This window comes from Schistocerca americana, chromosome 10 (assembly GCF_021461395.2).
Source record: "Schistocerca americana isolate TAMUIC-IGC-003095 chromosome 10, iqSchAmer2.1, whole genome shotgun sequence".
Taxonomy (NCBI): Eukaryota; Metazoa; Arthropoda; class Insecta; order Orthoptera; family Acrididae; genus Schistocerca; species Schistocerca americana.
In genome coordinates, this window is record NC_060128.1 from 23328650 (window position 1) to 23351267 (window position 22618).

Genomic DNA, 22618 nt, shown 5'->3' on the forward strand with positions numbered 1-22618 from the left:
ACATAGACAGTTGTAAGAGTCAGTCTTCTTGTACTTAAGTCGGCATTGTGCCTTTTGTATTTCATTCCGATGCAATTTCTCTGTTTCATCGTCAATGAGAAAGTCAGAGGGATACAGTAAACTTCAAGTGAAGCATCGGAATCTATAACAAGTGTCACAGGAATGGTTCAAACAATAGACAGTAGGAAGAGTCAGTCTTCTTGTACTTAAGTCGGCATTGTGCCTTTTGTATTCAATTCCCATGCAATTTCTGTGTTTCATCGTCAATAAGAACGTCCAGGGGATACAGTAAACCTGAAGTGCGGCATCGGAATCTGTAACTAGTGTCTCAGGAATGGTTCAATTCATAGACACTAGGAAGAGTCAGTCTTCTTGTACATAAGTCGGCATGGTGCCTTTTGTATTTAATTTCGATGCATTTTCTGTGTCTCATCGTCAATAAGAGGGTCAGAGGGATACAGTAAACATGAAGTGAAGCATCAGAATCTTTAACTAGTGTCACAGGAATGGTTCAAAACATAGACAGTAGGAAGAGTCAGTCTTCTTTTACTTGAATCGGCATTCTGACTTTTGTATTTAATTCCGATGCAATTTCTTTTTTTCATCGTCTATAAGAAGGTGAGGGGGATACAGTATACCTGAAGTGAGGCATCGGAATCTATAACTAGTGTCACAGGAATGGTTCAAAACATAGACAGTAGGAAGAGACAGTCTTTTTGTACTTAAGTCGGCATTGTGCCCTTTGTATTTAATTCGGATGCAATTTTTGTGTTTCATCATCAATAAGAACATCCAAGGGATACAGTAAACCTGAAGTGAGGCATCGGAAACTATAACTAGTTTCACAGGAATGCTTCAAACATAGACAGTAAGAAGAGTCAGTTTTCTTGTACTTAAGTCGGCATTGTGCCTTTTCTGTTTAATTCCGATGCAATTTCTGTGTTTCATCGTCAATAAGAAGGTCAGAGGGATACAGTAACCCTGAAGTGAAGCATCGGAATCTATAACTAGTGTCACAGGAATGGTTCAAAACATAGTCAGTCTTGAGAGTCAGTCTTCTTATACTTGAGTCGGCATTGTGCCTTTTGTATTTAATTCCGATGCAATCTCTGTGTTTTATCGTCATTAAGAAGGTCCAAGGGATACAGTAAACCTGAAGTGTGGCATCGGAATCTATAACTAGCGTCACAGGAAAGGTTCAAATCATAGTCTGTAAGATGAGGCAGTCTTCTTGTACTTAAGTCGGCATTGTGCCTTTTCTATTTAATTCCGATGCAATTTCTGTGTTTCGTCGTCAATAAGAAGGTCCAAGGGATGCAGTACACCTGAAGTGAAGCATCGAAATCTATAACTAGTGTCACAGGAATGGTTCAAAACATAGACAGGAAGAAGAGTCAGTCTTCTTGTACTTAAGTCGGCATTGTGCGTTTTCTATTTACTTCCGATGCAATTTCTGTGTTTCATCGTCCATAAGAAGGTCAGAGGGATACAGTAAACCTGAAGTGAAGCATCGGAATCTATAACTAGTGTCACAGGAATGGTTCAAAACATAGACAGTAGGAAGAGTCAGTCTTCTAGTACTTAGGTCGGCATTGTGCCTTTTGTATTTAATTCCGATGCAATTTCTGTGTTTCTTCGTCAATAAGAAGGTCCAAGCGATACAGTAAACCTGAAGTAAAGCATCGGAATCTATAACTAGTGTCACAGGGATGGTTCAAAACATACACAGTACGTAGGGTCAGTCTTCTTGTACTTAAGTCGGCATTCTACCTTTTGTGTTTAATTCCGATGCAATTTCTGGGTTTCATCGTCAATGAGAAGGTCAGAGGGATACAGTAAAACTGAATTGAAGCGTCAGGATCTATAACTAGTGTCACAGGAATGGTTCAAAACATAGACAGTAGGAAGAGTCAGTCTTCTTGTACTTATGTCGGCATTGTGCCTTTTGTATTTAATCCCGATGCAATATATGTGTTTCATCGTCAATAAGAAGGTCCAAGGGATACAGTACACCTGAAGTGAAGCATCGGAATCTATAACTAGGGTCACAGGGATGGTTCAAATCATAGACTGTAAGAAGAGTCAGTCTTCATGTACTTAAGTCGGCATTGTGCCTTTTCTATTTATTTCCGATGCAATTTCTATGTTTCAACGTCAATAAGAAGGTCAGAGGGATACAGTAAACCTGAAGTAAATCGGAATCTATAACTAGTGTCACAGGAATGGTTCAAAACATAGACAGTAGGAAGAGTCAGTCTTGTTGTACTTATGTCGGCATTGTGCCTTTTGTATTTAATTCCGATGCAATTTCTGTGATTGACCGTCACTAAGAGGGTCAGAGGGATACAGTAAACCTGAAGTGAAGCATCGGAATCTATAACTAGTGTCACAGGAATGGTTCAAAACATAGACCGTAAGAAGAGTCAGTTTTCTTGTACTTAAGTCGGCATTGTGCCTTTTCTGTTTAATTCCGATGCAATTTCTGTGATTCATCGTCAATAAGAAGGTCAGAGGTATACAGTAAACCTGACGTGAAGCATTGGAATCTATAACTAGTGTCACAGGAATGATTCAAAACATAGACAGTAGGAAGAGTCAGTCATCGTCCACTTAAGTCGGCATTGCGCCTTGTCTATTTACTTCCAATGCAATTTCTGTGTTTCATCGTCAATAAAAAGGTCAGAGGGATACAGTAAACCTGAAGTGAACCATCGGAATCTATAACTAGTGTCACAGGAATGGTTCATGACATAGACAGCAGGAAGAGTCAGTCTACTCGTACTTAAGTCGGCATTGTGCCTTTTGTATTTAATTACAATGCAATTTCTCTGTTTCATCGCCAATAAGAAGGTCCAAGCGATACAGTAAACATGAGGTGAGGCATCGGAATATATAACTAGTGTCACAGGAATGGTTCGAAACATAGTCAGTAAGAATAGTCAGTCCTCTTGTACTTATGTCGGAGTTGTGCCTTTTCTTTTTAATTCCTATGCAATTTCTGCGTTTCATCATCAAGAAGTAGGTCAGAGGGTTACAGTAAACCTGAAGTGAAGCATCGCATTCTATAAGTGATGTCACAGGAATGGTTCAAAACATAGTCAGTAAGAAGAGTCAGTCTTCTTGTACATAAGTCGTCATTGTGCCTATTGTATTTAATTTCGATGCAATTTCTGTGTTTCATCGTCAATAATAAGGTCCAAGGGATACAGTAAACATATAGTGATGCATTGGAATCTAAACCTGGTGTCACAGGAAATATTCAAAACATAGTCAGTAAGAAGAGTCAGTCTCCTTGTGTTTAAGTCGGCATTGTGCCTTTTCTATTTAGTTCCGATGCAATTTCTGTGTTACGTCGTCAATAAGAAGGTCCAAGGGATACAGTAAACCTGAAGTGAAGCATCGGAATCTAAAACCTGTCTCACAGGAAAGGTTCAAAACATAGAGAGTAAGAAGAGCCAGTCATCTTGTATTTGAGTCTGCATTGTGCCTTTTATATTTAATTCCGATGCAATTTCTGTGTTACATCGTCAATAAGAAGGTCAGAAGGATACAGTACACCTGAAGTGAAGCATCGGAATCTATAACTAGTGTCACAGGAATGGTTCAAATCATAGACAGTAAGAAGAGTCAGTCTTCTTGTACTAAAGTCGGCATTGTGCATTTTCTATTTAATTCCGATGCAATTTCTGTGTTTCTTCGCCAATACGAAGGTCTGAGGGATAGAGTAAACCTGAAGGGAAGCATCGGAATCTATAACTAGTGTGACAGGAATGGTTCAAAACATAGACAGTAGGAAGAGTCAGTCTTCTTGTAGTTGAGTCGGCATTGTGCGTTTTATATTTAATTCCGATGCAATTTCTGTATTTCTTCGTCAATAAGAAGGTCAGAGGGATACAGTAAACCAGAAGCGAAGCATCGGAATCTCTAACTAGTGTCACAGGAATGGTTCAAAACATAGACATTAGGAAGTGTCAGTCATCTTCTACTTAAGTCGGCATTGTGCCGTTTCTATTTAATTGCGATTCAATTTCTGTGTTTCACCGTCAATAAGAAGGTCAGAGGGATACAGTAAACCTGAAATGAAGCATTGGATTCTATAAGTGGTGTCACAGGAATGGTTCACAACATAGTCAGTAAGAAGAGTCTGTCTTCTTGTACATAGGTCGTCATTGTGCCTTTTGTGTTTAATTTCGATGCAATTTCGGTGTTTCATCGTCAATAAGAAGGTCCAAGGGATACAGTAAACATATGGTGAAGCATCGGAATCTAAACCTGATATCACAGGAAATGTTCCAAACATAGTCAGTAAGAAGAGTCAGTCTCCTTGTACTTAAGTCGGCATTGTGCCTTTTCTATTTAATTCCGATGCAATTTGTGTGTTACGTTGTCAATAAGAAGGTCCAAGGGATACAGTAAATCTGAAGTGAAGCATTGGAATCTAAAACGGGTCTCACAGGAAAGGTTGAAAACATAGAGAATAAGAAGAGCCAGTCATCTTGTATTTTAGCCGGCATTGTGAATTTTGTATTCATTTGCGATGCAATTTCTGTGTTTCATCGTCAATAAGAAGGTCCAAGGGATACAGTACACCTGAAGTGAAGCATCGGAATCAATAACTAGTGTCACAGGAATGGTTCAAAACATAGCCAGTAGGAAGAGTCAGTCTTCTTGTACTTAAGTCGGCATGGTGCCTTTGGTATTTAATTCCGATGCAATTTCTATGTTTCATCGTCAATAAGAAGGTCCAAGGGATACAGTAAACCTAAAGTGAAGCATCGGAATCTATAACTAGTGTCACAGGAATGGGTCAAAACAAAGTCAGTAAGAAGAGTCAGGCTTCTTGTACTTAAGTCGGCATTGTGCCTTTTCTATTTAATTTCGATGCAATTTCTGTGTTTTATCGTCAATAAGAATCTCAGAGGGATACAGCAAACCTGAAGTGAAGCATCGAAATCTATAACTACTGTCACAGGGATGGTTCAAAACGTCGACAGTAGGAGGAGTCAATCTTCTTGTACTTAAGTCGGCATTGTGCCTTTTGTATTTCATTTCGATTCAATTTCAGTGTTTCATCGGCAATAAGAGGGTCAGAGGGAACAGTAAATCTGAAGTGGAGCATCAGAATCTATAACTAGTGTAACAGGAATGGTTCAAAACATAGACAGTAAGAAGAGACAGTCTACTTGTACTTAAGTCGGCATTGTGCGTTTTGTATTTAATTCCGATGCAATTTCTGTGTTTCATCGAAAATAAGAAGATCCAAGGGATACAGTACACATGAAGTGAAGCATCGGAATCTATAACTAGTGTCACAGGAATGGTTCAAATCATAGACAGTAAGAAGAGTCAGTCTTCTTGAACTTAAGTCGGCATTGTGCCTTTTCTATTTAATTCCGATGCAACTTCGGTGTTTCATCGGCCACAAGAAGGTCAGAGGGATACAGTAAAACTGAAGTGAAGCATCGGAGTCTATAACTAGTGTCACAGGAATGGTTCAAAACATAGACAGTAGGAAGAGTCAGTCTTCTTGTACTTGAGTCGGCATTGTGCGTTTTATATTTAATTCCGATGCAATTTCTGTATTTCATCGTCAATAAGAAGGTCAAAGGGATACAGTAAACCAGAAGTGAAGCATCGGAATCTATAACTAGTGTCACAGGAATGGTTCAAACATAAACAGTAGGAAGAGGCAGTCATCTTCTACTTAAGTCGGCATTGTGCCGTTTCTGTTTAATTCCGATGCCATTTCTGTGTTTCACCGTCAATAAGAACGTCAGAGGGATACAGTAAACCTGAAGTGAAGCATCGGAAACTTTAACTAGTGTCACAGGAATGGTTCAAAACATAGACAGTAGGAAGAGTCAGTCTTCTCGTACTTAAGTCGGCATTGTGCCCTTTGTATTTAATTCCGATGCAATTTCTGTGTTTCATCGACAATAAGAAGGTCCAAGGGAAACAGTAAACATGAAGTGAGGCATCGGAATCTATAACTAGTGTCACAGGAATGGTTCAAAACATAGTAAGTAAGAAGAGTCAGTCTTCTTGTATTTAAGTCGGCGTTGTGCCTTTTCTATCTAGATCTGATGCAATTTCTGTGATTCATCATCACGAAAAAGGTCAGAGGGATGCAGTAAACCTGAAGTGAGGCATCGGAATCTATAACTAGTGTCACAGGAATGGTTCAAAATATAGACAGTAGGAAGAGTCAGTATTCTTGTACTTAAGTCGGCATTGTGCCTTTTGTATTTAATTCCGATTCAATTTTTGTGTTTCATCGTCGATATGAAGGTCCAAGGGATACAGTAAACCTGAAGTGAAGCATCGGAATCTGTAAGTGGTGTCACAGGAATGGTTCAAAACATAGGCAGTAGGAAGAGTCAGTCATCTTCCACTTAAGTCGGCATTGTGCCGTTTCTTTTTAATTCCGATGCAATTTCTGTGTTTCACCGTCAATAAGAAGGTCAGAGTGATACAGTAAACATAAAGTGAAGCATCGGAATTATTAACTAGTGTCACAGGAATGGTTCAAAACGTAGACAGTAAGAAGAGTTTGTCTTCTCGTACTTAAGTCGGCATTGTGCCTTTTGTATTTAATTCCGATGCAAATTCTGTGTTTCATCGCCAATAAGAAGGTCCAAGGGATACAGTAAACTTGAAGTGAGGCATCGGAATCTATAACTAGTGTCACAGGAATGGTTCAAAACATAGTAAGTAAGAAGAGTCAGTCTCCTGCTACTTCAGTCGGCGTTGTGCCTTTTCTATTAAATTCCGATGCAATTTCTGTGTTTCATAATCAAGAAAAAGGTCAGAGGGATGCAGTAAACCTAAAGTGACTCATCGGAATCTATAACTAGTGTCACATTAATGGTTCAAATCATAGACAGTAAGAACAGTCAGTCTTCTTGTACTTAAATCGGAATTGTGTGTTTTCTATTTATTTCCTATGCAATTGCTGTGTTTCATCGTCCATAAGAAGGTCAGAGGGATACAGTAAACCTGATGTGAAGGATCGGAATCTATAAGAGGTGTCACAGGAATGGTTCAAAACGAAGTCAGTAAGAAGGGTCAGTCTTCTTGTACTTAAGTCGGCATTGTGCCTTTCGTATTTAATTCCGATGCAATTTCGGTGTTACATCGTCAATAAGACTGTCCAAGGGATACGGTACACCTGAAGTGAAGCATCGGAATCTACAACTAGTGTCACAGGAATGGTTCAAATCATAGACAGTATGAAGAGTCAGTCTTCTTGTATTTAAGTCGGCATTGTGCCTTTTCTATTTAATTCCGATGTAATTTCTGTGTTTCATCATCAATAAGAAGGTTAGAGGGATACAGTAAACCTGTAGTGAAGCATCGGAGTCTATAACTAGTGTCACAGGAATGGTTCAAAACATAGACAGTAGGGAGAGTCAGTCTTCTTGTACTTAAGTCGGCTTTGTGCCTTTTGTATTTAATTCCGATGCAATTTCTGTGTTTCATCGTCAATATGAAGGTCCAAGGGATACAGTAAACCTGTAGTGAGGCATCGGAATCTATAACTAGTGTCACAGGAATGGTTCAAAACATAGTCAGTAAGAAGAGTCAGTCTTCTTGCACTTAAGTCGGCATTGTACCTTTTCTATTTAATTCCGATGCAACTTCGGTGTTTCATCGTCCATAAGAAGGTCCGAGGGATACAGTAAATCTGAAGTGATGCATCGGAATCTCAATCCGGTCTCACAGGAAAGGTTCAAAACATAGAGAGTAAGAAGAGCCAGTCATCTTCTATATGAGTCGGCATTGTGCCTTTTGTATTTAATTCAGATGCAATTTCTGTGTTTCATCGTCAATAAGAAGGTCAGAGGGATACAGTAAACCTGACGTGAAGCATTGGAATCTATATCCGGTCTCACAGGAAAGGTTGAAAACATAGAGAGTAAGAAGAGCCAGTCATCTTGTATTTGAGTCGGCATTGTGAATTTTGTATTTAATTCCGATGCAATATCTGTGTTTCAACGTCAATAAGAAGGTCCAAGGGGTACAGTACACCTGAAGTGAAGCATCGGAATCTATAACTAGTGTCACATAAATGGTTCAAATCATAGACAGTAAGAAGAGTCAGTCTTCTTGTACTTAAGTCGGCATTGTGCCTTTTCTATTTAATTCCGATGAAATTTCTGTGTTTCACCGTCAATAAGAAGGTCAGATGGATACAGTAAACCAGAAGTGATGCATCGGAATCCATAACTAGTGTCACAGGAATGGTTCAAAACATAGACAGTAAGAAGAGTCAGTCTTCTCGTACTTAAGTCGGCATTGTGCCTTTTGTATTTAATTCCTATGCAATTTCTGCGTTTCATCGCCAATAAGAAGGTGCAAGGGATACTGTAAACATGAAGTGAGGCATCGGAAACTATAACTAGTGTCACAGGAATGGTTCAAAAATTAGTAAGTAAGAAGAGTCAGTCTTCTTGTACTTAAGTCGGCGTTGTGCCTTTTCTACTTAATTCCGATGCAATTTCTGTGTTTCATCATCAAGAAAAAGGTCAGAGGGATGCAGTAAACCTGAAGTGAGGCCTCGGAAACTATAACTAGTGTCACAGGAATGGTTCAAAGCATAGACAGTAAGAAGAGTCAGTCTTCTTGTACTTAAATCGGCATTGTGCGTTTTCTTTTTATTTCCGATGCAATTTCTGGGTTTCATCGTCCATAAGAAGGTCAGAGGGATACAGTAAACCTGATGTGAAGCATCGGAATCTATAAGTGGTGTCACAGGAATGGTTCAAAACATAGTCAGTAAGAATAGTCAGTCTTCTTGTACTTAAGTAGGCATTGTGCCTTTCGTATTTAATTCCGATGCAATTTCGGTGTTTCTTCGTCAATAAGAAGGTCCTAAGGGATACAGTAAACCTGAAGTGAAGCATCGGAATCTAAAACCGGTCTCACAGGAAAGGTTCAAATCATAAAGAGAAAGAAGAGCCAGTCATCTTGTATTTGAGTCGGAATTGTGCCTTTTGTATTTAATTCCGATGCTATTTCTGTGTTTCATCGTCCATAAGAAGGTCGGAGGGATACAGTAAACCTGAAGTGAAGCATTGGATTCTAAAACCGGTCTCACAGGAAAGGTTGAAAAAATTGTGAGTAAGAAGAGCCAGTCATCTTGTATTTGAGTCGGCATTGTGAATTTTGTATTTATTTCCGATGCAATTTCTGCGTTTCATCGTCAATAAGAAGGTCCAAGGGGTACAGTAAACCTAAAGTGAAGCATCGGAATCTATAACTAGTGTCACAGGAATGGTACAAAACATAGTCAGTAAGAAGAGTCAGTCTTCTCGTACTTAAGTCGTCATTGTGCCTTTTCCATTTAATTCCGATGCAATTTCTGTGTTTTATCGTCAATAAGAATCTCAGAGGGATACAGTAAACCTGAAGTGAAGCATCGAAATCTATAACTAGTGTCACAGGGATGGTTCAAAACGTAACAGTAGGAAGAGTCAATCGTCTTTTACTTAAGTCGGCATTGTGCCTTTTGTATTTAATTTCGATGCAATTTCAGTGTTTCATCGTCAATAAGAGGGTCAGAGGGAACAGTAAACCTGAAGTGAAGCATCAGAATCTATAACTAGTGTCTCAGGAATGGTTCAAAACATAGAGAGTAAGAAGAGTCAGTCTACTTGTACTTAAGTCGGCATTGTGCCTTTTGTATTTAATGCCGATGCAATTTCTGTGTTTCATCGACAATAAGAAGATCCAAGGGATACAGTACACATGAAGTGAAGCATCGGAATCTATAACTAGTGTCACAGGAATGGTTCAAATCATAGACAGTAAGAAGAGACAGTCTTCTTGTACTTAAGTCGGCATGGAGCCTTTTCTATTTAATTCCGATGCAATTTCTGTGTGCATCGTCAATAAGAAGGTCAGAGGGATACAGCAATCCTGAAGTGAAGCATTAGAATCTATAAGTGGTGTCACAGGAATGGTTCAAAACATAGTCAGTAAGAAGAGTCAGTCTTCTTGTACTTAAGTCGGCATTGTGCCTTTTGTATTTAATTCCGATGCAGTTTCATTGTTTCATCGTCAATAAGAAGGTCCAAAGGATACAGTAAACCTGAAGTGAAGCATCGGAACCTATAACTAGTGTCACAGGTTCTGTTCAAATCATAGAGAGTGAGAAGAGTCTGTCTTCTTGTAGTTAAGTCGGCATTGTGCCTTTTGTATTTAATTACCATGCAATTTCTGTGTTTCATCATCAATAAGAAGGTCAGAGGGATACAGTAATCCTGAAGTGAAGCATCGGAGTCTATAACTAGTGTCACAGGAATGGTTGAAAACACACTCAGTAAGAAGAGTCAGTCTTCTTGTACTTAAGTCGTCATTGTGCCTATTGTATTTAATTTCAATGCAATTTCTGTGTTTCATCGTCAATAATAAGGTCCAAGGGATACAGTAAACATATAGTGATGCATCGGAATCTAAACCTGGTGTTACAGGAAATATTCAAAACATAGTCAGTAAGAAGAGTCAGTCTCCTTGTACTTAAGTCGGCATTGTGCCTTTTCTATTTAGTTCCGATGCAATTTCTGTGTTACGTCGTCAATAAGAAGGTCCAAGGGATACAGTAAACCTGAAGTGAAGCATCGGAATCTAAAACCGGTCTCACAGGAAAGGTTCAAAACATAGAGAGTAAGAAGAGCCAGTCATCTTGTATTTGAGTCTGCATTGTGCCTTTTATATTTAATTCCGAAGCAATTTCTGTGTTACATCGTCAATAAGAAGGTCAGAAGGATACAGTACACCTGAAGTGAAGCATCGGAATCTATAACTAGTGTCACAGGAAAGGTTCAAATCATAGACAGTAAGAAGGGTCAGTCTTCTTGTACTAAAGTCGGCATTGTGCATTTTCTATTTAATTCCGATGCAATTTCTGTGTTTCTTCGGCAATACGAGGGTCTGAGGGATAGAGTAAACCTGAAGGGAAGCATCGGAATCTATAACTAGTGTGACAGTTATGGTTCAAAACATAGACAGTAGGAAGAGTCAGTCTACTTGTACTTAAGTCGGCATTGTGCGTTTTGTATTTAATTCCGATGCAATTTCTGTGTTTCATCGAAAATAAGAAGATCCAAGGGATACAGTACACATGAAGTGAAGCATCGGAATCTATAACTAGTGTCACAGGAATGGTTCAAATCATAGACAGTAAGAAGAGTCAGTCTTCTTGAACTTAAGTCGGCATTGTGCCTTTTCTATTTAATTCCGATGCAACTTCGGTGTTTCATCGGCCACAAGAAGGTCAGAGGGATACAGTAAAACTGAAGTGAAGCATCGGAGTCTATAACAAGTGTCACAGGAATGGTTCAAAACATAGACAGTAGGAAGAGTCAGTCTTCTTGTACTTGAGTCGGCATTGTGCGTTTTATATTTAATTCCGATGCAATTTCTGTATTTCATCGTCAATAAGAAGGTCAAAGGGATACAGTAAACCAGAAGTGAAGCATCGGAATCTATAACTAGTGTCACAGGAATGGTTCAAAACATAAACAGTAGGAAGAGGCAGTCATCTTCTACTTAAGTCGGCATTGTGCCGTTTCTGTTTAATTCCGATGCCATTTCTGTGTTTCACCGTCAATAAGAAGGTCAGAGGGATACAGTAAACCTGAAGTGAAGCATCGGAAACTTTAACTAGTGTCACAGGAATGGTTCAAAACATAGACAGTAGGAAGAGTCAGTCTTCTCGTACTTAAGTCGGCATTGTGCCTTTTGTATTTAATTCCGATGCAATTTCTGTGTTTCATCGACAATAAGAAGGTCCAAGGGAAACAGTAAACATGAAGTGAGGCATCGGAATCTATAACTAGTGTCACAGGAATGGTTCAAAACATAGTAAGTAATAAGAGTCAGTCTTCTTGTATTTAAGTCGGCGTTGTGCCTTTTCTATCTAGATCTGATGCAATTTCTGTGATTCATCATCACGAAAAAGGTCAGAGGGATGCAGTTAACCTGAAGTGAGGCATCGGAATCTATAACTAGTGTCACAGGAATGGTTCAAAATATAGACAGTAGGAAGAGTCAGTATTCTTGTACTTAAGTCGGCATTGTGCCTTTTGTATTTAATTCCGATTCAATTTCTGTGTTTCATCGTCGATATGAAGGTCCAAGGGATACAGTAAACATTAAGTGAGGCATCGGAATCTATAACTAGTGTCACAGGAATGGTTCAAAACATAGTAAGTAAGAAGAGTCAGTCTTCTGCTACTTCAGTCGGCGTTGTGCCTTTTCTATTAAATTCCGATGCAATTTCTGTGTTTCATAATCAAGAAAAAGGTCGGAGGGATGCAGTAAACCTAAAGTGACTCATCGGAATCTATAACTAGTGTCACATTAATGGATCAAATCATAGACAGTAAGAAGAGTCAGTCTTCTTGTACTTAAATCGGAATTGTGTGTTTTCTATTTATTTCCGATGCAATTGCTGTGTTTCATCGTCCATAAGAAGGTCAGAGGGATACAGTAAACCTGATGTGAAGGATCGGAATCTATAAGAGGTGTCACAGGAATGGTTCAAAACGAAGTCAGTAAGAAGAGTCAGTCTTCTTGTACTTAAGTCGGCATTGTGCCTTTCGTATTTAATTCCGATGCAATTTCGGTGTTACATCGTCAATAAGACTGTCCAAGGGATACGGTACACCTGAAGTGAAGCATCGGAATCTACAACTAGTGTCACAGGAATGGTTCAAATCATAGACAGTATGAAGAGTCAGTCTTCTTGTATTTAAGTCGGCATTGTGCCTTTTCTATTTAATTCCGATGCAATTTCTGTGTTTCATCATCAATAAGAAGATTAGAGGGATACAGTAAACCTGTAGTGAAGCATCGGATTCTATAACTAGTGTCACAGGAATGGTTCAAAACATAGACAGTAGGAAGAGTCAGTCTTCTTGTACTTAAGTCAGCTTTGTGCCTTTTGTATTTAATTCCGATGCAATTTCTGTGTTTCATCGTCAATATGAAGGTCCAAGGGATACAGTAAACCTGTAGTGAGGCATCGGAATCTATAACTAGTGTCACAGGAATGGTTCAAAACATAGTCAGTAAGAAGAGTCAGTCTTCTTGCACTTAAGTCGGCATTGTACCTTTTCTATTTAATTCCGATGCAACTTCGGTGTTTCATCGTCCATAAGAAGGTCCGAGGGATACAGTAAATCTGAAGTGATGCATCGGAATCTCAATCCGGTCTCACAGGAAAGGTTCAAAACATAGAGAGTAAGAAGAGCAAGTCATCTTCTATATGAGTCGGCATTGTGCCTTTTGTATTTAATTCAGATGCAATTTCTGTGTTTCATCGTCAATAAGAAGGTCAGAGGGATACAGTAAACCTGACGTGAAGCATTGGAATCTATATCCGGTCTCACAGGAAAGGTTGAAAACATAGAGAGTAAGAAGAGCCAGTCATCTTGTATTTGAGTCGGCATTGTGAATTTTGTATTTAATTCCGATGCAATATCTGTGTTTCAACGTCAATAAGAAGGTCCAAGGGGTACAGTACACCTGAAGTGAAGCATCGGAATCTATAACTAGTGTCACATAAATGGTTCAAATCATAGACAGTAAGAAGAGTCAGTCTTCTTGTACTTAAGTCGGCATTGTGCCTTTTCTATTTAATTCCGATGAAATTTCTGTGTTTCACCGTCAATAAGAAGGTCAGATGGATACAGTAAACCAGAAGTGATGCATCGGAATCCATAACTAGTGTCACAGGAATGGTTCAAAACATAGACAGTAAGAAGAGTCAGTCTTCTCGTACTTAAGTCGGCATTGTGCCTTTTGTATTTAATTCCTATGCAATTTCTGCGTTTCATCGCCAATAAGAAGGTGCAAGGGATACAGTAAACATGAAGTGAGGCATCGGAAACTATAACTAGTGTCACAGGAATGGTTCAAAACATAGTAAGTAAGAAGAGTCAGTCTTCTTGTACTTAAGTCGGCGTTGTGCCTTTTCTACTTAATTCCGATGCAATTTCTGTGTTTCATCATCAAGAAAAAGGTCAGAGGGATGCAGTAAACCTGAAGTGAGGCCTCGTAAACTATAACTAGTGTCACAGGAATGGTTCAAAACATAGTCAGTAAGAATAGTCAGTCTTCTTGTACTTAAGTAGGCATTGTGCCTTTCGTATTTAATACCGATGCAATTTCGGTGTTTCTTCGTCAATAAGAAGTTCCTAAGGGATACAGTAAACCTGAAGTGAAGCATCGGAATCTAAAACCGGTCTCACAGGAAAGGTTCAAATCATAAAGAGAAAGAAGAGGCAGTCATCTTGTATTTGAGTCGGAATTGTGCCTTTTGTATTTAATTCCGATGCTATTTCTGTGTTTCATCGTCCATAAGAAGGTCAGAGGGATACAGTAAACCTGAAGTGAAGCATTGGATTCTAAAACCGGTCTCACAGGAAAGGTTGAAAAAATTGTGAGTAAGAAGAGCCAGTCATCTTGTATTTGAGTCGGCATTGTGAATTTTGTATTTATTTCCGATGCAATTTTTGCGTTTCATCGTCAATAAGAAGGTCAGACGGATACAGTACACCTCAAGTGAAGTATCGGAATCTATAACTAGTGCCACAGGAATATTCTTCAAATCATAGACAGTAAGAAGAGTCAGTCTTCTCGTACTTAAGTCGTCATTGTGCCTTTTCTATTTAATTCCGATGCAATTTCTGTGTTTTATCGTCAATAAGAATCTCAGGGGGATACAGTAAACCTGAAGTGAAGCATCGAAATCTATAACTAGTGTCACAGGGATGGTTCAAAACGTAACAGTAGGAAGAGTCAGTCTTCTTGTACTTAAGTCGGCATAGTGCCTTTTGTATTTAATTCCGATGCAATTTCTAGGTTTCATCGTCAATAAGAAGGTCCAAGGGGTATAGTAAACCTAAAGTGAAGCATCGGAATGTATAACTAGTGTCACAGGAATGGTACAAAACATAGTCAGTAAGAAGAGTCAGTCTTCTCGTACTTAAGTCGTCATTGTGCCTTTTCTACTTAATTCCGATGCAATTTCTGTGTTTTATCGTCAATAAGAATCTCAGAGGGATACAGTAAACCTGAAGTGAAGCATCGAAATCTATAACTAGTGTCACAGGGATGGTTCAAATCGTAACAGTAGGAAGAGTCAATCGTCTTGTACTTAAGTCGGCATTGTGCCTTTTGTATTTAATTTCGATGCAATTTCAGTGTTTCATCGTCAATAAGAGGGTCAGAGGGAACAGTAAACCTGAAGTGAAGCATCAGAATCTATAACTAGTGTAACAGGAATGGTTCAAAACATAGAGAGAAAGAAGAGTCAGTCTACTTGTACTTAAGTCGGCATTGTGCCTTTTGTATTAAATGCCGATGCAATTTCTGTGTTTCATCGACAATAAGAAGATCCAAGGGATACAGTACACATGAAGTGAAGCATCGGAATCTATAACTAGTGTCACAGGAATGGTTCAAATCATAGACAGTAAGAAGAGACAGTCTTCCTGTACTTAAGTCGGCATGGAGCCTTTTCTATTTAATTCCGATGCAATTTCTGTGTGCATCGTCAATAAGAAGGTCAGAGGGATACAGTAAACCTGAAGTGAAGCATTAGAATCTATAAGTGGTGTCACAGGAATGGTTCAAAACATAGTCAGTAAGAAGAGTCAGTCTTCTTGTACTTAAGTCGGCATTGTGCCTTTTGTATTTAATTCCGATGCAGTTTCATTGTTTCATCGTCAATAAGAAGGTCCAAGGGATACAGTAAACCTGAAGTGAAGCATCGGAATCTATAACTAGTGTCACAGGTTCGGTTCAAATCATAGACAGTGAGAAGAGTCTGTCTTCTTGTAGTTAAGTCGGCATTGTGCCTTTTGTATTTAATTACCATGCAATTTCTGTGTTTCATCATCAATAAGAAGGTCAGAGGGATACAGTAAACCTGATGTGAAGCATCGGAGTCTATAACTAGTGTCACAGGAATGGTTCAAAACACACTCAGTAAGAAGAGTCAGTCTTCTTGTACTTAAGTCGGCATTGTGCCTTTTGTATGTAATTCCGATGCAATGTCTGTGTTTCATCGTCAATAAGAGGGTCAGAGGGATACAGTAAACCTGAAGTAAATCGAAATCTATAACTAGTGTCACAGGAATGTTTCAAAACATAGACAGTAAGAAGAGTCAGTCTACTTGTACTTAAATCGGCATTGTGCCTTTTGTATTTAACTTCGATGCAATTTCTGTGTTTCATCGTCAATAAGAAGGTCAGAGGTATACAGTTCACCTGAAGTGAAGCTTCGGAATCTATAACTAGTGTCACAGGAATGTTTCAAATCATACACAGTAAGAAGAGTCATTCTACTTGTACTTAAGTCGGCATTGTGCCTTTTCTATTTAATTCCGTTGCAATTTTTGTGTTTCATCGTCAATAATAAGAACAGAGGGATAGAGTAATCCTGAAGTAAAGCATCGGAGTCTATAACAAGTGTCACAGGAATGGTTCAAAACATAGTCAGTAAGAAGAGTCAGTCTTATTGCACTTAAGTCGGCATTTTTGCCTTTTCTATTCAATTCCGATGCAATATATGTGTTTCATCGTCAATAGGAAGGTCAGAGGAATACAGTAAACCTGAAGTGAGGCATCAGAATGTATAACTAACAGGAACGGTTCATAACATAGTCAGTAAGAAGAGTCAGTCTTCTTGTACTTAAGTTGGCATTGTGCCTTTTGTATCTAATTCCGATGCAATTTCTGTGTTTCATCGTCAATAAGAAGGTCAGATGGATACAGTAAACCAGAAGTGAGGCATCGGAATCTATAACTAGTGTCACAGGAATGGTTCAAATCATACACAGTAAGAAGAGTCATTCTACTTGTACTTAAGTCGGCATTGTGCCTTTTCTATTTAATTCCGATGCAATTTCTGTGTTTCATCGTCAATTAGAAGAACAGAGGGATACAGTAAACCTGAAGTAAAGCATGGGAATATATAACTAGTGTCACAGGAATGGTTCAAAGCATAGTCAGTAAGAAGAGTCAGTCTTCTTGTACCTAAGTCGGCATTGCGCCTTTTGTATTTAATTCCGATACAATTTCTGTGTTTCATCGTCAATAAGAAGGTCAGAGGTATACAGTACACCTAAAGTGAAGCATCGGAATCTATAACAAGTGTCACAGGAAGGTTCAAAATATAGACAGTAGGAAGAGTCAGTCATCTTGTACTTAAGTCGGCATTGTGCCTTTTGTATTTAATTCCGATGCAATTTCTGTGTTTCATCGCCAATAAGAAGGTCCAAGGGATACAGTAAAACTAAAGTGAGGCATTGGAATCTATAACTAGTGTCACAGGAATGGTTCAAAAGCTAGTCAGTAAGAAGAGTCAGTCCTATTGTACTTAAGTCGGCATTGCGCCTTTTCTTCTTAATTCCGACGCAATTTCTGTGTTTCATCGTCAATAAGAAGGTCCAAGGGATGCAGTACACCTGAAGTGAAGCATCGGAATCTATAACTAGTGTCACAGGAATTGTTCAAGGCAAGAGACAGTAAGAAGAGTCATTCTTCTTGTACTTAAGTCGGCATTGTGCCTTTTCTATTTATTTGCGATGCTATTTCTGTGTTTCATCGTCCATAAGAAGGTCAGAGGGATACAGTAAACCTGAAGTGATGCATCGGAATTTATAAGTGGTGTCACTGGAATGGTTTAAAACATAGTCAGTGAGAAGAGACAGTCTTCTTGTACTTAAGTCGGCATGGTGCCTTTTGTATTTAATTCCGATGCAATTTCTCTGTTTCATCGTCAATAAGAAGGTCCAAGGGATACAGTAAACCTAAAGTGAAGCATCGGAATCTATAACTAGTGTCACAGGAATGGTACATAACATAGTCAATAAGAAGAGTCAGTCTTCTCGTACTTAAGTCGGCATTGTGCCTTTTCTTTTTAATTCCGATGCAAATTCTGTGTTTTATCGTCAATAAGAATCACAGAGGGATACAGCAAACCTGAAGTGAAGCATCGAAATCTATAACTAGTGTCACAGGGATGGTTCAAAACGTAGACATTAGGAAGAGTCAATCGTCTTGTACTTAAGTCGGCATTGTGCTTTTGTATTTAATTTTGATGCAATTTCAGTGTTTCATCGTCAATAAGAGGGTCAGAGGGAACAGTAAACCTGTAGTGAAGCATCGGAATCTATAACTAGTGTCACAGGAATGGTTCAAATCATAGACAGTAAGAAGAGTCAGTGTTCTTGTACTTAAGTCGGCATTGAGCCTTTCCTATTTAATTCCGATGAAATTTCTGTGTGCATCGTCAATACGAAGGTCAGAGGGATTCAGTGAACCTGAAGTGAAGCATCAGAATCTATAAGTGGTGTCACGGGAATGGTTCAAAACATAGTCAGTAAGAAGAGTCAGTTTTCTTAAACTTAAGTCGGCATTGTGCCTTTTGTATTTAATTCCGATGCAGTTTCATTGTTCCATCGTCAATAAGAAGGTCCAAGGGATACAGTAAACCTGTAGTGAAGCATCGGAGTCTATAACTAGTGTCACAGGAATGGTTCAAAACATAGTCAGTAAGAAGAGTCAGTCTTATTGCACTTAAGTCGGCATTGTGCCTTTTCTATTCCATTCCGATGCAATATATGTGTTTCATCGTCAATAGGAAGGTGAGAGGGATACAGTAAACCTGAAGTGAGGCATCGGAATCTATAACTAGTGTCACAGGTTGGGTTCAGAGCATAGACACTAAGAAGAGTCAGTCTTCTTGTACTTAAGTCGGCATTCTGACTTTTCTATTTAATTCCGATGCAATATCTGTGTTTCATCATCAATAAGAAGGTCAGAGGTATACAGTAAACCTTAAGTGAGGCATCTGAATCTATAACTAGTGACACAGGAATGGTTCAAAACATAGTCGGTAAGAAGAGTCAGTCTTCTTGTACCTAATTCGGCATTGTGCCTTTTGTATTTAATTCCGATGCAATTTCTGTGTTTCTTCGTCAATAAGAAGGTCAGAGGTATACAGTAAACCTGAAGTGAAGTATCAGAATGTATAACTAGTGTCACAGTTATGGTTCAAAGCATGGACAGTAAGAAGAGTCAGTCTACTTCTACTTATATCGGCATTGTGCCTTTTGTATTTAATTCCGATGCAATTTCTGTGTTTCATCGTCAATATGAAGGTCCAAGGGATACAGTACACCTGAAGTGAAGCATCGGAATCTATAACTAGTGTCACAGGAATGGCTCAAATCATAGTCAGTAAGAAGAGTCAGTCTTCTTGTACTTAACTCGGCATTGTGCCTTATCTATTTAATTCCGATGCAATTATTGTGTTTCATCGTCAATAAGAAGGTCTGAGGTATACAGTAAACCTTAAGTGAAGCATCGGAATCTATAACTAGTGTCACAGGAAGGGTTCAAAATATAGACAGTAGGAAGAGTCAGTCATCTTGTACTTAAGTCGGCATTGTGCCTTTTGTATTTAATTCCGATGCTATTTCTGTGTTTCATCGTCAATAAGAAGGTCCAAGGGATACAGTAAAACTGAAGTGAGGCATTGGAATCTATAACTAGTGTCACAGGAATGGTTCAAAAGATAGTCAGTAAGAAGAGTCAGTCCTATTGTACTTAAGTCGGCATTGTGCCTTTTCTACTTAATTCCGACGCAATTTCTTTGTTTCATCGTCAATAAGAAGGTCCAAGGGATACAGTACACCTAAAGTGAAGCATCGGAATCTATAACTAGTGTCACAGGAATGGTACATAACATAGTCAGTAAGAAGAGTCAGTCTTCTCGTACTTAAGTCGGCATTGTGCCTTTTCTATTTAATTCCGATGCAATTTGTGTGTTTTATCGTCAATAAGAATCTCAGAGGGATACAGTAAACCTGAAGTGAACCATCGAAATCTATAACTAGTGTCACAGGGATGGTTCAAAACGTAGACAGTAGGAAGAGTCAATCGTCTTGTACTTAAGTCGGCATTGTGCCTTTTGTATTTAATTCCGATGCAATTTCTGTGTTTTATCGTCAATAAGAATCTCAGAGGGTTACAGTACACCTGAAGTGAAGCATCGGAATCTATAACTAGTGTCACAGGAATGGTTCAAGGCATAGACAGTAAGAAGAGTCATTCTTCTTGTACTTAAGTCGGCATTGTGCCTTTTCTATTTATTTGCGATGCTATTTCTGTGTTTCATCGTCCATAAGAAGGTCAGAGGGATACAGTAAACCTAAAGTGAAGCATCGGAATCTATAAGTGGTGTCACAGGAATGGTTCAAAACATAGTCAGTAAGAAGAGTCAGTCTTCTTGTACTTTAGTCGGCATTGTGCCTTTTCTATTTAATTCCGATGCAATTTCTGTGTTTCATCGTCAGTAAGAAGGTCCAAGAGATGCAGTACTCCTGAAGTGAAGCATCGGCATCTATAACTAGTGTCACAGGTTGGGTTCAAATCGTAGACAGTAAGAAGAGTCAGTCTTCTTGTACTTAGGTCGGCATTGTGCCATTTGTATTTAATTCTGATTCAATTTATGTGTTTCATCATCAATAAGAAGGTCAGAGGGATACAGTAAACCTGAAGTGAAGGATCGGAGTCTATAACTAGTGTCACAGGAATGGTTCAAATCATAGACGGTAGGAAAAGTCAGTCTTCTTGTACTTAAGTCGGCATTGTGCCTTTTCTATTTAATTCCAATGCAACTTCCGTGTTTCATCGTCAATAAGAAGTTCAGAGGGATACAGTAAACCTAAAGTGAAGCATCAGAAACTATAAGTGGTGTCACAGGAATGGTTCAAAACATAGTCAGTAAGAAGAGTAAGTCTTCTTGTACTTAAGTCGGCATTGTGCCATTTGTATTTATTTCCGATGCAGTTTCGGTGTTTCATCGTCAATAAGAAGGTCCAAGGGATACAGTAAACCTGAAGTGAAGCATCGGAATCTATAATTAGTGTCACAGGTTTGGTTCAAATCATAGACAGTAAGCAGAGTCTGTCTTCTCGTACTTAAGTCGGCATTGGGCCTTTTCTATTTAATTCCGATGCAATTTCTGTGTTTCATCGTCAATTAGAAGAACAGAGGGATACAGTGATCCTGAAGTAAAGCATGGGAATCCATAACTAGTGTCACAGGAATGGTTCAAAACATTGACAGTAGGAAGAGTCTTTCATTTTGTACTTAAGTCGGCATTGTGCCTTTTGTAATTAATTCCGATGCAATTTCTGAGTTTCATCGTCAATAAGAAGGTCCAAGGGATACAGTAAATCTGAAGTGAGGCATCGGAATCTATAACTAGTGTCACAGGAATGGTTCAAAACATAGTCAGTAAGAAGAGTCAGTCTTCTTGTACTTTAGTCGGCATTGTGACTTTTCTTTTTAATTCCGATGCAATTTCTGTGTTTCATCGTCAATAAGAAGGTCCAAGGGATGCAGTACTCCTGAAGTGAAGTATCTGCATCTATAACTGGTGTCACAGGTTGGGTTCAAATCATAGACAGTAAGAAGTGTCAGTCTTCTTGTACTTAAGTCGGCATTGTGCATTTTCTATTTAATTCCGATGCAATTTCTGTGTTTCATCGCAAATACGAAGGTCCAAGGGATGCAGTACACCTGAAGTGAAGCATCGGATTCTATAACTAGGAACACAGAAATGGTTGAAAACATAGTCAGTAAGAAGAGTCATACTTCTTGTATTTAAGTCGGCATTGTGCCTTTTTTTTAATTTCCGATGCAATTACTGTGTTTTATCGTCAATAAGAAGGTCAGAGGGTTACAGTAAACCTGAAATGAAGTATCAGAATCTATAACTAGTGTCACAGTTATGGTTCAAATCAAGGACAGTAAGAAGAGTTGGTCTACTTCTACTTATGTCGGCATTGTGCCTTTTGTATTTAATATCGATGCAATTTCTGTGTTTCATCGTCAATATGAAGGTCCAAGGGATACAGTACACCTGAATTGAAGCTTCGGAATCTGTAACTAGTGTCACAGGAATGGTTCAAATCATAGACAGTAAGAAGAGTCAGTCTTCTTGTACTTAAATCGGCATTGTGCCTTTTCTATTTAATTCCGATGCAATTTCTGTGTTTCATCGTCAATAAGAAGGTCACAGGGATACAGTAAACCTGAAGTGAAGCACCGGAATCTATAACTAGTGTCATAGGAGTGGTTCAAAACATAGACAGTGGGAAGAGTCAGTCTTCTTGTACTTGAGTCGGCATTGTGCCTTTTGTAAGAGTATTTAATTCGGATGCAATTTCTGTGTTTCATTATCAATAAGAAGGTCCAAGGGATACAGTAAACCTGAAGTGGGCCATCGGAAACCTTAACTAGTGTCACAGGAATGGCTCAAAACATAGTTAGTAAGAAGAGTCAGTCTTCTTGTACTTAAGTAATCATTGTGCCTTTTGTATTTAATTCCGATGCAATTTCTGTGTTTCATCGTCAATAAGAAGGCCAGAGGGATTCAGTAAACCTGAAGTGAAGCATCGGAATCTATAACTAGTGTCACAGGAATGGTTAAAAATATAGACAGTAAGAAGTGTGTCTTCTTGTACTTAAGTCGGCATTGTGCCTTTTGTTTTTAATTCCGATACAATTTCTGTGTTTCATCGTCAATAAGAAG